The sequence below is a fragment of the Mobula hypostoma genome, chromosome 27 (assembly GCF_963921235.1).
Source record: "Mobula hypostoma chromosome 27, sMobHyp1.1, whole genome shotgun sequence".
NCBI lineage: Eukaryota > Metazoa > Chordata > Chondrichthyes > Myliobatiformes > Myliobatidae > Mobula > Mobula hypostoma.
In genome coordinates this window covers 1,943,857-1,960,047 of record NC_086123.1, presented here as the reverse complement: position 1 = coordinate 1,960,047, position 16,191 = coordinate 1,943,857, and the positions used below count along the sequence as shown (strand labels likewise).

At 41.1% G+C, this 16,191-nt stretch overlaps 1 long non-coding RNA gene across 2 annotated transcripts in view; it reads left to right on the top strand.

Annotated features, from left to right (window-relative positions):
• Positions 1 to 16,191, top strand: part of LOC134338337 (uncharacterized) — a 128,956-nt gene that overhangs the window by 81,131 nt on the left and 31,634 nt on the right. Inside the window, exons 3-4 of one of the 2 annotated variants that reach the window (XR_010016211.1) lie at positions 6,316 to 6,411; positions 6,702 to 6,994. This is a non-coding gene — a long non-coding RNA (uncharacterized LOC134338337). The remainder of the gene's footprint in view (positions 1 to 6,315; positions 6,412 to 6,701; positions 6,995 to 16,191) is intronic. The other variant, XR_010016210.1, reaches the window with a different exon arrangement.

The following is a 16,191-nucleotide window of genomic DNA, read 5'->3' as shown; positions in this document are numbered from 1 at the left end:
AATTAGATCACTTTGTAAAGATCTGTTTTCAGTTTGACACAAAAGCGTCTTTTTTGTTGATCGGTGTCAAAAGAAGCTATATTTAAATCCACTGTGATTTAATGTTGTAAAACAACAAAACATGAAAAACCCCTTCTGGTGGGGGGAGGGTAGATACTTTTTATAGGCACTGTGTATTCTAGTTTCTAAATAGGGAGCATATTCAGAAATCAAAGATGCAAAGCCCTAGTGCAGGATTTCTAAAGGTTAACTTGCAGGTGGAGTCAGTAGTAAGTACAATGTTAGCATTCATTTCGAGATGACTAGAATATAAAAGCAAGGATATACTGCTGAGGCTTTGAAAAACATTGGTCAGACCGCATTTGGAGTATTGTGAGCAGTATTGGTTCCCTTATCTAAGAAAGGATGTTCTGCCATTGAAGAGGGTCCAGAGGAAGTTCACGAGAATCATCTTGGGAATGTCAGTGTTGTTGTATGAAGGGTGTTTGATGGCCCTGGGCCTGTACTCATTGGAATTTATAAGAATGAGGGGAGATCTCATTGAAACCCAAGTAATATTGAAAGACCTAGATAGAATGGATGTTTTCTTTAGTGGGGCAGTCTGGACCAGAGGCACAGGCTCAGAATATAAGGATGTCCTTTTAGAACAGAGATGAGGAGGAATTTCTTAAGCCAGAGTGTAGTGAATCTATAGAATTCATTGCCACCGACAGCTATGGAGGCAGAGCCCTGTGTATGTTGAAAGTGGAGGTTGATAGATTCTTCATTGGTTTGGGTGTCAAAGATTATGGGGAGAAGGCAAGGGAATGGGATTGAGGGGGATAATAAATCAGCCATAATAGAATGCTGGAGCAGACCTGATGGGCCCAGTGGCCTAATTCTGCTGCAATGTCTAATGGTCTTATAGGGGGTCTTACATTTGAAGGTTTCCAGTACATTGAGATCTTTCCAGAATCTGGGGAAATTTGGAAGGTTGCCACTGATAATGTCATAAGACCATAAGACGTAGGAGTAGAATTAGGCCACTTGGCTCATCGAGTCTGCTCTGCCATTCAATCATGGTTGATCCTTTTTTTCCCTCCTCAGCCCCACTCCCCGACCACCTCCCCCCATAACCTTTGGTGCCGTGTCCGATCAAGCTCTGCCTTAAATACACCCAACGACCTGGCCGCCACAGCTGCCTGTGGTAACAAATTCCACAAAGTCACCACCCTCTGGCTAAAGAATTTTCTCCACATCTTAGTTTTAAACGGATGCTCCTCTATCCTGAGGCTGTGCTGTCTTGTCCTAGAGTCCCCCACCATGGGAAATGTCCTTTCCACATCTACTCTGTCTAGGCCTTTCAGTATTCAAAAACTTTCAGTGAGATCCCCTGTCATCCTTCTAAATTCCAGCAAGTATAGACCCAGAGATATCAAACATTCCTCGTATGATAACCCTTTTATTCCCATACTTTACCTCTTTATTCTATGTCCATTTCCTCAACAGCCTCTTCTTTTCAGGCTAATGTATCCCTGCCAAGGACTCCCCTGCCTTTGATCCTACTACTTGCTGAGTTTTTTCACTGGTGATTAAATTCCCCCTTTTGCTCTGGCCCTTCAGTTTCCTGCTCTGAAGACAGATACAAAGTATTTGTTTAAACCCCGGTATTTCTTTTAATTTTCCATTATTTATTTCGCAATCTTAGTCTTCAGGGACCAACATCTTTCCTTCTTTTTGTACACTCTTAATATATCCTTGTTAGTTTACTCTCAAGATGATTTTCCCCTGCTTTTGATATCTGTTGATCTGTGGTTAGTCAGTTCTGACCACGGTTTAACAAGAGAACGTTAAGGGATGACCTGCATACAAATTTCTATTTGTTCAGGTCCTCCAAGCTCTTTTTGTTGATGTGCAGCTCAAATTAGATCTGTCTGAACTATCATGCCAACTGTTTCAAGATCAGATATAGCACAGGGCATTGCTGAACACTTATCCTTTGCACAGTGCCTTCCGATGCTCTGCGGTGGTTATTTGTGCATCCATGAGTCATCCACGTGTCTTATCTTAGGTAGGATTGTAGAGTGTATGTCTTACAAGTCACATTTAAGAGTATATGAACATGTAACTCTCACTTCGGCAGCAGCTTAATGTAGGGAGTGATAGCCCCCCCGGCCCAGCCAAACTTAAGATATGTCGTTTGGGTGGATGCTGCGCGATGTGTCCCCTGTTACAAATCAGTACCCGAAATAGAAAACAGTACACAATATGCGATGAAACAATTAAGCCTTATAATTCTTACTTTGACTATATGGTTAGTAAAGAAACGAAAAAAAGAAAAAGGGCCCAATCTTATTAAACAGCCTGTTGCGCAATGTTGGAGCTCACTGATAAGTCCATCGTCCACCATCGACCTCCTCCGATCGTCGCTGCCCTTCGGACCCTCGCTCCTGTGGTCTACCAACTCCCTCCATTCGCGTCTTCTCTCCTCATCTCTCCCTGGCAAGAGACCACAAAAATCTCTCTTCCAGTTCACAAGAAAGAACAACAGCATTCCAAACCCTGTTATCTCTAGTCATAACCCAAACATTGCTGCTACAGAGAAACCATTAAATTATCAGTGAAACCTTACAGCACGTTACACAGCAGTGAAACCCTATAGCATGTTACACACAAAAGAGAGGATTGAAACAGCCTAATTTTGACCTTGAACTTTTGCAAGCAAATTTCACCTGTAAGTCAGAATAGGACTTTAACATTCTTGTAGTTGGCCTTGATCAGTCAGCCTACTTCTTCAAAGTTTAAAATTACTTTTGTAGTGTGCGTGGAATGGGCTGCCGGCAGCAGTGGTGGAGGCGGATACGATAGGGTCTTCTATGAGACTTTTGGATACGTACATGGAGCTTAGAAAAATAGAGGGCTATACGTAAGCCTAGTAATTTCTAAGGTAGGGACATGTTCGGCACAACTTGGTGGTCCGAAGGGCCTGTATTGTGCTGTAGGTTTTCTATGTTTCTATCTGTTTACTTACCAAGAGACTGGTGAGAAATGCTGACGTGTTTTCAATGCACAATGAGCCCATACAGCTTCTCTGTTCTATTGCAATGTTCCACACATTTGTTTGCGTCCGGAATTTGGTGAGTGAACATTGACAGGAGCATAATCACATGCTGCTAAATGTGGAGCCTGGTTGGAAAGAAGGTGAACAGGGTGACTAACAGGGTCAGTAGCTGTAAGTGGAAGTGTAGGGGGCGGTGTGCTGGGGGTAGGGGAGTACAAAGCTTCATGAGAAAATCTGCAAAAGGATAATCTGAACTGCAAACTAACGCCTGAAATCACCATTGGTTTGTGGGCATATTTGCAACATTAGTGTTTATGAGTAGGTCTAAAATGATTCCTGTCATCCAAACTCTAGCTATGATGTTAAAAAGAAAATGAGTAAGTATCTCATTCTTAGGGGTTTTCTTATTGTTGTTATGCTGTTTCAATTAATCTATTACAATCTTTCGCTTCACCTTCACTTCCCATTTTATCTCAACGGGTCACTCCCACTCTTTGGTAAATCCCTGATACCTCAGGCAAATCTTGCAATAACTCTCTCTTCACCACCCTAACATATTCAGTTTCTGAGGCTGGCTACCTCCCTTTGTAATTTCATAAAGAATACTATCTCTCTGAAGTCGCACCCCACCCACACCAACCTCACAAATAGTCCCCAGGCCCCTTGTTCCATGCCTGTATTCTCGAGTAATTTCCCCAAGCAATGCTCCCATTCTCTTAAACAATCCTCCCTCCCTTGTTTCAGGCCTGCCACAGATTCATTTCCACATCCATCCCCACCATCCTTTTCGTTCCGCCGGGTACCTTTCCATTCACTAATGCAACGTCTTTGGTTTCTGTGCTTCCCTGACCTCTCTTCTACTTGGGTACCCAGTTCTTCTTCAGTTCCCTGTAATCTCTCTTATTCCCTGAAGTGATCTTTAAATCTCCCTCTTTCTTTGAGACAATTCCTCTGTAATCCTAGAATGTTATACCCTAAGCCCTCGCATTCACATTTTATCGTTCTCTTGGGCAATTCCTTCTATATTTTCATAGGAGAATATTATCTTCATATATTAAACTAAGTATGAATATCTTTTGGAGTAATGTTTTATTTGGATAGGCTCCCTAATATTTCAGCACTCTAGGTTTGAATGTGGAATTGAAGAAGCAGCTATCCAGTTACTTTGAAGGACATTTCCAGGTGAACATTGCAGGAGTGAAAGCTTGTATCCGGGTCTGAAGACTGGGACGTGCCACACTCGTTCTTCACTGGCTAGCTTTATTGCTGTACTTGGGTAAAGCTGCCAGTTGAAGAGCTGTTGTGGGCGGCCATTTTATCATTGATGACTTCCGTAAAGCATACAGTGTTCTTTGCCAAGTGGAGAGGAGCTTCAGCGCACAATGTTCACAGTGGAGAAAGAAAATGAGGGTGGATTTTGATCCTGGATTAAAGAGAAGTGATGTACATGAGACGATTTCACCATCAGAACCTGCTTTGCACATAACTGTTCCAAACTATTATATTTTTAAAAGCTGTTGTTTGGAAGATAGTTACTATTTGTCCTACCCTCATTAACTAAAGGTGCCATAGTAATAGGTAGCTCATGTTTACATGATAGAGAAGAATGGAAGGCCACAGTCCATTTAATTGAACAAAGGATTTGTTGGGAGGGGTGTGGAAGGAGGAGTGATGAGAGGTGGGGGGAGGAATTGGGAGGTGTGGGAAGTATTCTAAAATGTTATATCTCTGTCCATCTGATTCCCAGTTCAGTATTTTTCTGAATCTACTTATTTGCGTATGCTTTTGAATTCTGGCTTAAGATTTACTCGGATGTTACCTGGACTTGGGGGCCTGAATTACGAGGAAAGGTTGCGTAGACTTTAAGACTTTATTCCTAGAATGTATAGGTTTGAGGGGTGACCTGATAAGATCATGAGGGGCATAGCACATAGTCTTTTTCCCAGGAAGGGGCGGTGCTAAAAAGAAGAGGGGATGGGTTTAAGATCAGAGATGAGAGATTTAAAAGGGACATCGTCGGCTGCTCCTTCACACAAAGGGTGGTGCGTATTTGAAATGAACTGACAGAAATAGCCATTGAGGTGACATTAGCAGCATTTAAGGGAGTACATGGATAGGAGAGTCTCAAATGTTGCCAGATGGGGATAGTTCACTGGGCAACACAGTTGGCATTGGCAAGTAAGGTCGAAGGGGCTGTTTCTGTGCTGTTCAATTCTATCACCCTTGCATGTTGAAAAATTATTTCCAATGGTGAATCTTCTATTAGCCTTGGGTTGAATAGCTGAATAGGTTCTTGCAGTTAAGTGAACTTCCACTGTTCAGAAATTCATCTTAAGATATTCAGAAGGAATTGTTATATTCTGATGAATGTTCCATGGCCTAAATTCTGCCACTTCTAATCCTTGGCTCAGAGTTACTGTTGCTACTCATTTATCTTGACCTAATGGACCTGCCAAAGGGACTATCGTATGTCATGGCCTTTGCTCTGTAGCTGAATTGAACTCAACCTAATCAATGCAATGTCTGTATTCTCTATTGTCTACTTGACTAAGGAACCAGTTTAGGCAAGCTACGTCCAGTTTGGATTGTTTTACAGTTTATGATTTTTTTTAAATCTTCCTGCTTTTTCATTCCCATCTGCATATGTTGAGAAAGTGAGAAAGTGCCAAAGAGTTTCAGAGCACTCAGAAACCTCACAGCTTGAGGGCCCTGTGTAACAATGAGTGGAGTTTGCACCTTCCCCCCGTGACCAACACACATAAAATGTTGGAGGAACTCAGCAGGTCAGACAGCTATGGAAGGAAATAAACAATTGACGTTTCAGGCCAAGGCATCCCAATGTCCAAAACAATTGTTCATTTTCCTCCATAGATGCTGTCTGACCCGTTGAGTTCTTGAGCATTCTATGTGTGTTACTCAAGATTTCCAACATCTGCAGAATCTCTTGTGACTATGATTTCTCTGTGATCGTACAGCATTCTGAGGGTTCTGAATTCCTCCCTTGTCTCAAAGTTGTGCAGGTCGATATGTAAATTGGCAACTGAATTGTCCCTAGGGTGCAGGTGAGTGGTAAAATCTGGGAGGAGCTGATGAGAATGTGGGGAGAATAAAATACAGCAATAAAGTAGGATTAGTCGGAATGGTGGTTGATGTTAGCACAAACGTGATGGATGTAGGATCTGTTTCCATGCTATACGATTGGCTTATACCAAATCTCCTCCTACAATATCTATTCTTGAAAGGATGTGGACTTACTGAGGCTGGTCTTCCTTTAGATCCCTGCAGGTCCACAGACCAGGGACCTTCTGGGCAAGACACAGACTTGTACACATTTCCTTGGTCTCTAGAATCTGCAGCAGAAAAATATCTGGGTGAGTTCTTGAATTGCCAAGACATAGAAGGTCACTGAGTAAGTGCTACTAAATAGATGAATAACAATGGGGACTTGATAATAGACTTGGATCTGGTGGGCTGTAGGTCTTTTTCTGTGCTATGTGACTTTGAGCCTCTGTGACTCAGGTCCTAGGTTAGGTTAACCTGCTATATGGAATTGCATGTCAAAAGAAAAATAAGTAAAGCTTTTTATTTGAATGTTTTAATCATTTTGGGTATGTTTTTATTAATTTAATTCATACTTAACATTATTTATTTTTTTAAACAGGTCTCGGGTTATCTTGAACATATATGAATGTTAACAGCTTTCACAAGCATTCAAGACAATGATGGCCTTGACGAGCTGTGATACTAGAGATGGGGATGGTTGTCTGAGCCACTGTTTGCACTGGGACAGCACCTATACTCTACTGAGCAATGCCACTGAGCTGGGAGTCATCCTCCCAACTGAAAACTGTGCTGCTGTTCACATTGGGCAAACCAGCCATCACAGGACAGCAGAAGATCTGCTTCGTCATGGATGATTGCATCAACACCACATACCTGATGGCAACCTGGCTGGTAGTTGATCACATGTTTGCTGTCAATGTAGGCTTTCCACATGACTGTATTGTCTTCCATTTTCCTGCCCTCCTCAAATAGCTGAAGTGCTGGTGCTGTTATTATCACAAATCATACCCCAGTGATTCTCCGACCCTGGAATCACAGAAGGTGTATGTCATACAGTAGGTGATCATTCAGACTACTGCGACTAGTCAGTGCATAGAGAGGGGCATCAGCTGGTTGGTGATCAGTGATGATATTAAGTACATAGTCAGGGGAGGGGCTGTAGACTTAGTAACTCAAGATGGGAGGTGGGTAGAACTGGATAGACTTGACAGTCAAAGTGGCTCTTGGCTTACCAAGTAGCAATCCTCTTTTAATAATGTTTTATTTCTCACAGAAATGGAATTCAGTGGCACCAAAAATATGGTGCGTACTGTATGTCTCGAGCCACACATTTTCCAGATCCACCACCCAGTGAATTTTTCTACCCAGAAAATACCATGTATTTTGTGTTTGAGTTATTCGGATTTGGGAATACTGTCCCGACTGGCATTTATTTCCCAGCACTAATTGCCACTTCAGGGCAGGTATATTGGGAGTCGTGAATGGCGCTGCCTGTTTAAGGATGGTGGGTCTCCTTCAAAAAAGCATTAATAAGACTATACTTTTTATATTATCTAACAGTATCTCATTCACTTTCATTGATTTTAATTCTTATGATTTTTAAAAATCTCTAATTTTCAAAACTGTTGAGATTGTAACTTCGTGGATTCCCAGTCTTGTTTGTTTCGCCCCATTAAATGCAATTGCGGGCTTTTCTTTTTAAAAGGAGTTTAGTCCGCCATTGGTAGATTATTTGCTAACACAAGGGTCTACAGATGCTGGAATCTGAAACAACAGAGAGCTAAGGGAACTCAGGAGCATTAATGGAAGGAAATGGAGAGTCACTGTTTCACGTTGAAACCCTTTGTCTGGACGAGTCTGAAATGTTGACTGTCCATTTCCTTCTATAGATGCTGCCTGATCCACTGAGCTCCCCCAGCAGTTTGTAAATTATTTGCTACTGTCTATTTATCGCAAGTTGACAATTTAGCATAATTTCCTTTCAAATTTACAGGAGTGTCGAAACATCTCATTACCACAATCTCTAGCTCTGAAACAAAAGAAATTCAACTTCATGAAGTTATTGAACACTCCAGAGCTGGTGGATGGATATATGAAGGATCTCTTTGGTGATAATGGTATTTTCACCATTAAAGTTCTTGTTTGGTATAAACTATGGAAGTTAGTGGATGTCCTACTTAAGACAGTAGGTGGCAATGGAATCCAAAATAACATCAAAAATAGAAAAAGATAAACCTCCAAACTGAACACTTATACTAAAATGCAGTAACATGATGAGAGTTTCCCAACAAACCTTTACACATTTGACAAATTGTTTGGCTTCCTTAGTGCTCTAAAGTTGTATGATTCTTCCAGTGTTGAAAATGTAAATGCAGTTTCCTACAATCACTCTCTTTTACTTAAGTCCCAGTTGAGGACATTCCACTGGTTACATAGAAACATAGAAAACCTACAGCACAATACAGGCCCTTTGGCCCATAAAGTTGTACCGAACATGTCCTTACCTTAGAAATTACTAGGCTTACCCACAGCCCTCTATTTTTCTAAGCTCCATGTACCTATCCAAAAGTCTCTTAAAAGACCCTATTCTTTTAAAAGACCCGCCTCCACCGCTGTTGCCAGCAGCCCATTCCATGCACTCACCACTCTCTGCGTAAAAAACTTACCCCTGACATCTCCTCTGTACCTACTCCCCAGCACCTTAAACCTGTGTCCACTTGTGGCAACCATTTCAGCCCTGGGGAAAAGCCTCTGACTAGCAACACGATCAATGCCTCTCATCATCTTATACACCTCTATCAGGTCACCTCTCATCCTCTGTCGCTCCAAGGAGAAAAGGCCAAGTTCACTCAACCTTATAGTTCATCTTCTCCTAAGCAGTTCCTTGGTATTGAGGGTAATTTATGTCCACTTGACCTTTGTGCATGCTCAGATGGCAAATGAGGTCACTACACAAAGAGGTAACTACAGGGTCTACCACAGGAGGGTAGGTGCTGGTGGTAGATTCTTTGTCAAGCGGATGCTCCCAATAATAGGAGAGTCTAGGACCAGAGGACACAGCCTCACAAAAGAAGAAGAACAGAGATGAGAAGGAATTTCTTTGGCCATAGGATCTATGAAACTCATTGCCACAGATGGTTGTGGAGGCCAAGTCATTGAGTATATTTAAAATGGAGGTTGCTAAGTCAGGGTGTCAAAGGTTACAGGGAGATTGAAGGGAAGTGGCCTTTAAAGGGCAAAGAATCAGCCATGATTAAATGGCAGAGCAGACTCAGTGGGATGAATGTCCTAATCCTGCTCCTATACTGTAAAGATCCTCCTGGGTTAGTGTGTGGTAGCAGAAACAAAGGGGATATCAATGGACATGGATTTATAAAAATAGAGGCAGTGGGGAATTGGGATCAATGGGAATGCTCCAAGAGCTGGCACAGACTTAATGGTATGTATTGTTGATGAATAAGGATCATCAAAGGGATAAGGCCTCTAGTCAAAGAGAATAGGAAAATAATCATTGCTTGCAATTTTTCTTGTCCTTTGTTGAACTTAAGGATTTCAAGCTGGTTTGTTAGTAATGGAGTGTCAACTATAATGTTTTGGTAATAAGATTAATTATAGGTTAAGGACAGTATAACTTAAGTCATGTTGTGGTTTTGTGGTAGAATGTTTGAACAAATAAAGATACCAATGGTTTAGTAGTGTAATAAAACACATCTGCAGATTGAAAAGTATGTATTCACACCACATAACCAATGTTAACATGGGGGCTGAGGGAGAAATGGGAAGAACTTGGCCAATATTATGTTTTAAATTACAGAAATAAGAACCACAGGTTCTGAGATGGTTTGTAAATGACTGTCAGGTCTAAGGAATGCTGAACATTCCTTCCCTTGTCATAAAATAATTGGGTCCATAGAGGCAGAGAGAAAAACAAATGGAAAACTATTGTAAAGGAATGGGAATTACACTCAAATATGTGATATATTATCCAAGCATTACAGTCAGGGGAGTGGGAATTGCTGCTGGCTAGAGAAGAGTTTGTTTAAATATTCTCAAGAAATTTTGTTTACAAAACAAGGGCAGTTTCATCGGATAAGGGTTTTATAATACCAATTGGAATGTGCAGCCATTTGCTGGTGTATACTTGTAGAGGAACAATGAATAGCTGTTCTGTCTCAGGATATGTTTAATATATGGTATCTGCTGGCCATACTAAGCTACAGAGAAAGCTAATAGTTATGAGGGTGTGACCATATAAACAGGATGGATGCTTACTCTGAGAAGTACAGAATTCTGCCCAAAATTCCCATAAACCCTGTGTGATATAATCAGTTATTTGCAGTGAATGGAAGGGAAAATTAATCAGTGAGCTGGCTGGCCATCTATCTGATCTGTCTAGGGGGGGATGATTACTGGATTCATATCACATTATCACTTAACAAATAGAGCATTATAACTGTTTGATTTTTAATTATTGTGCTCTATATAAATCCAATCATCAGTTTTGCTTGCTGTTGAATCAATAGACAGTCCCAGTAAATAAACTGGTTCAGTTTGCTTTATTTTTAACACTTGCTTCTTTAAAATGCCTGATGTATGTTCAGAAGGTGCTAAACACCTTGACGTATTCGTTATCTGTCTCTCACTGACTTTCTCTCTCTGTTTATTATTTCCAATGCTTTACATTCTTCCTCCTGATATCAATGAATTATTCTTTTTCAGTGAAGGCAGATGTTAATTCATCAAAAATGCTACATATAATTTCAAACAGCAACCACTATCTTGGTGTCTCACACTCTTCCCATTGGGACCCTCTTTCATATATATTTTTAAAAGTTAGGGTTTTCTTTAATTTGACCCCCTAATATATTTTCACTCATCCTTTTTGCCTTCCTTATTTTCCTTCTCATTTCATCCCTCTTTACTCTGTCTGTCCTACCCAGCCAGTACTAAATGTTCCTCAATGTCCTTGGCGATTAGAATTGGTAGTTTCCACTTTTCTTTTTGTTAGTTGTTGTTCTTTTCCACAGCTTTTCACTCATCGGGCGGCAACCTTTTCCTTTAGCATTTTTGTCTGTGTTTTTTAAAGAGGCTGAGTTGCTAGCTTGATGCTCAACACTGAATGGATGGAAAGCATACAAGGAGTCTGCCTGATTTGAACCACTTGCCTCAAAGTCCAGTGGGAATTCTACTCCTGCATCAGCCGGCTTACTTTTCCTTTTATTGGGAAAATACTTGTCCTTGAAAGACCCACAGGGTGTCATCACCTTCTCTAACAAAAATCTGTCTTCAATTTTGCTTCTAGTTAACTGTTACTAAATCCTGTCTCAGCCAGATAAAGTTGGGTCTGATCCAGTTTAGAAGATTTACTCCTGGTCTACCTTTGTCTTTTTTTCCCAAAACAATGTTAATGCTAGTCCAATAATGACTGCTGCCTCCACAAGGCTGTCCCAGTGCTTCTCTTTCCCTTTGCCCAGATTTGTTCCCTGAAGGTAAATGCAGTACCCCACTCTTTCTTGTTGGTCTTGTAATTGCTTATTTAAAGAGTTCTGCTGAATAATTTTGTGAATTCTGTACCTTCTCTACCATTAAGGTGGATGAAATCCCCTACTATTACTGCCATATTATTTTAGCACTTTTCAGAACTTACATTCAGTGACCACTTGATTAGGTACCTCCTGTACCACCCTCTGTAAACTCTAGAGACTACCGTGTGTGAAAATCCTAGGAAATTCGCAGATTCTGAGATATTCAGACCACCCTGTCTGGCACCAACAATCATTCCACTGTCAAAGTGACTTAAAAGAGGAGAGAGAGTTAACAGAAGATTTTGTGGGGGGTTTCCAGAGTTTAGGTCAGTGCTAGAGCATTGGAGGTGAAAATCAGGGATGCACATGAAACAAGAATAATGGAGTTCAGAGATGTTAGATGGTTATAAAACTGAAGGAGATTACAGAGTTGGGGCAGGATGGAGGTGCAAGAACAATTGACCAAGAGGGTGAGGCACTTAAAGTGCAAGGCTAATGAACATGAATGGGATCCCCATCCCAGCACAATGATGAGTAAGCTGGTTTCAAGCTAAATGGGAGGGATCAATAATAGTGTCTCAGAACCTTTAAATCAAACTAGGTCAGCATTCTTTTTCCCATTTGCTGCTTATTGACTACAGTTGGAAATGCCTCTGTATGAATTTTGGGCTAACATGGACTAAACTGATGTCATCTCTAATGGACATTGTTATGAAGAATGGAATATTTGGTCAGCTTTGGCAGGGTTTGCAGGCTGTTACTTCCTACCAAGCAAAACCTAACATAATGAATGGCAGTGATGCTTCACTCCCAGATGCATGCTTTGAAAGGGAAAATAGAACTACACCTGTGCGAACCTCTGCAGCATCTGGTGATCCTGCGATCTCTATCTCGGTGACTGATGTCAGAGCATCTTTCGGGACTATAAAGACCATGAGGGACATGAAAGTGAACCCTAGCAAGGTGTCAGGCCCTGGTAATATACCTGGTAGGGCTCTGAAAACCTGTGTGAACCAACTGGCAGGAGTGTTCAAGGACACTCAATCTCAAACTGCTCAGTCGGAGGTTCCTATCTGGTTCAAAAGGGTGGCAATCGTACCAGTACCCAAGAGCAAGGTGAACTGCCTTAACAACTATCGCCAAGTAGCACTCGTATCTACTGCGGTAGAGTGCTTTGAGAGGTTGGTTATGGCTAGAAGTATACCTAAGCAAGGACCTGGACCTACTGCAATTTGCCTATTGCCACAATAGGTCTACAGCAGATGCAATCTCACTGGCTTTCCATTCAGCAATCGATCACCTGGACAATAGTAATGCCTATATCAGGCTGCTGTTTATTGACTACACCTCAATCTTCAACACAATCATACCCTCAGTTCTAATCAAAATACTCCAAAACCTGAGCCTTGTAACTCTCATTGCAACTGGATTCTTGACTTCCTCACCGAGAGACCACAGTCTGTGTGGGTTGGAAATAGCATCTCCTCCTTGCTGACAGTCAGCACTGGCACATCTCAAGGATACATGCTTAGCCCACTGCAGTACTCTTGTCTACGCCCATGACTGTGTGGCTAAGCACAGCTCAAACTGTAAACTATAGATTTGCCAACAGTACAACTATTGTTGGCAGTATTTCAGGTGGTGATGAGGAGGCGTACAGGAGTGAGATAGGCCAGCTGGTTGAGTGCTGTTACAGCAATAACCTTGCATTCAATTTCAGTAAGACCGAGGGATCGAGTGTAGACTTCAGGAAGGGTAAGTCAAGGGAACACACACCAGTCCTCATCGAGGTATCATAAGTGGAGAAGGTTAGCAGATTCAAGTTCCTGGATGTCAGCATCTCTGAGGATCGATCTATCCTTCGCCCAACATATTGAAGCAATTACAAAGAAGGCACGACAGTGGCTATATTTCATTAGGAATTTGAGGAGAATTGGTATGTCACCAAATATTCTCTCAATTTTCTACAGACTTACCCTGGGGAACACTCAAACTGGTTGCATCACCCTCTGGATCGGAAAAAGCTGCAGAAAGTTGCAAACTCAGCCAGCTCCATCATGGGAACTAACCTCCCCAGCACTGAAGACATCTTCAAAAGGTGATGCCTCAAAAAGGCAGCTTCCTTCACTAAGGACCCCCTTCACACAGGACATGCCCTCTTCTCATTGCTATTGTCAAGGAGCTTAATGGCACACACACTCCATGTTTTAGGAACAACTTCTTCCCCTCCACCATCAGATTTCTGAATGGACAATGAACCCGTGATAACTACCTCAGTATTTTTTCCTCTCATTTTGCACTACTTATTAATTTAATTTTCTGTTTTTATATATACTTATTGTAATTTATAATTTTTATTATTATGCATTGCATTGTACTGCTGCCACAAAACAGCAAATTTCACAACATATGCCAGTGATATTAAACCTGATTCTGAAATAGCAGAGCACCTGAAACAACACAGTCAGTACCTTTAGGAGACAGGAAATATTGGAATAGAAGGAAGTAGTGTTGGTGAAGCTAATGTTTTATTTCGAGTCCTTGTGAATTATGTTTCTTCATCCATTGAGACCAATGGAATTTTAGTTTAGTCTTGATTATTGCACCTCTGTCTGAGTGAGAGTTGTATTTGCCTTATAAAGATCGGTGGAAAGTACAGCAGTAGGGAAGGAATCGTCTTTCATGTAATGAAGGTGAAGAATGTTGGTGATAGAGATTGTTGGGAATGTTGTGTTCAGTTTTTTTAAAAAGTTTAAAAATCCTGCTGTCTTATTTGAATTCCTTGAACAAGCAGGGTATGAAACTGGAAACAGTCATTTTCTGAAATGGTCCCACAATTCCTGCTTACAGTGCTGAATTCAGAATCCCTTCCACATGTTAGGTTGCTTAATTCATTGTACTGACATAGCTGTTATCAAGTTCCATCATTTACCAAGGTTTAGCAACATTTCCAGGGAGCCTAGCTTGAGATTTGGATAATTGATACCCAATTTCTAAATTGTCAGTTTTATGTCATACACGAGGTAGGAACAAGATGTATTTGTCTATTGAGTGTTAGATTTATTACTTAGCAGTCAGCATAATTTGATTTTCAAAACTGTTGAAAATTGCTAAGGATTTGTGTTTATATTGTTTAAGTACAGTACTCTCAGTTACTTTATTAGTAACCTCCTGTATCCAATAAAGTGGCCACTGATGTATGTTTGTGGTCTTCTGCCCTAGCCTGTTTATTACAAGGTCCAACGTGTTGAGTGTTCTGAAATGCTCTTCTGTACACCACTATTGTAACAGGTGGTTATTTGCGTTACTGTTGGCTTCCTGTCAGCTTGAATCAGTCTGGCCATTCCTCTCTGACCACTCTCATTCACAAGGTGTTTTCACCCACAGAATTGCTGCATACTGGATTTTTTTGCACCATCCTTTGTAAACTGTAGGAACTGTTGTGCATGAAACTCCCAGGAGATCAGTGGTTTCTGAGATACTCAAACCACCCCATCTGGCACCAATAATCATTCCATGGACAGAGTCTCTTAAATCACATTTCTTTCCCATTCTGAAGTTTGGTCTGAACAACAACTCAACCTTTTGACCATGTCTGCATGTCTTTTATACACTGAGTTACTGCCATACTGTCTGATTAGATATTTGCATTATGAGCAGGTGTACTAATGTACCTAATATACTGGTCACTGAGTGTATGTTAGTACTCTGGGCTCAACAAACCTGCCCCTTCCACATCATCATTCCAACAAAGCAAACCCGCCCAGCAGCCCCAAGGTCTGCATTCCAAGTTGAGAATTGACCACTTTTGATATGATTAGAACTTGGAAAACACACAGTCAAGATGCCAGCTATTAATCAGAGGAAATAAACATTTAGTCAGAACAACCACAGAGCTATAAGAGCTCAGCTCATCAACTGTCTGCATTCTTGACCTAATTCATTAAGCGAGAAAGAACTCTGGCTGGGACGTGGTGGGAATTTTATATAGATTTACATCTTGAAATCTAATGATGGTGAAATAAATAGGACTCTTCCTGAATGAAGATCAAACATGAAATTACTTGCTCTTCAATTCCCACAGGGTTTTCTAGGTCATGATTACTCATGTAAATAGTGAATACAGCCCAATTTAAATGCATATTGGACTCTTGAGTTACACAGCCTGCGCAATTACTTAAGACAAAGAAATCAGCTTTATTTGTCATATGTACTTTGAAACATATGGTGAAATGTGTTGTTTGCATCAGCAACCAAAACATTTTGAATATGTACTTTGGACTTCCAGCAGTACAATGGCATGCCCACAATTTACTAACCCTTATTAATCTGTACATCTTTGGAATATGGGAAGAAACCAGAGCACCTGAGGAATCCTCGTGATCATGGGGAGAAAGTACAAGCTGTACAGACAGTGGTGGGAATTGAACCCCAATTGCTGGCACTGTAAAACGTTAGGTTAATCACTATGCTATCATGCTGCCCTGACAAATGCTGACAAGCTGCCTCACTTTGTTGTGAAGAAGATTAAAGAAACACTGACCCTTGCTTTAACTTCTCGAA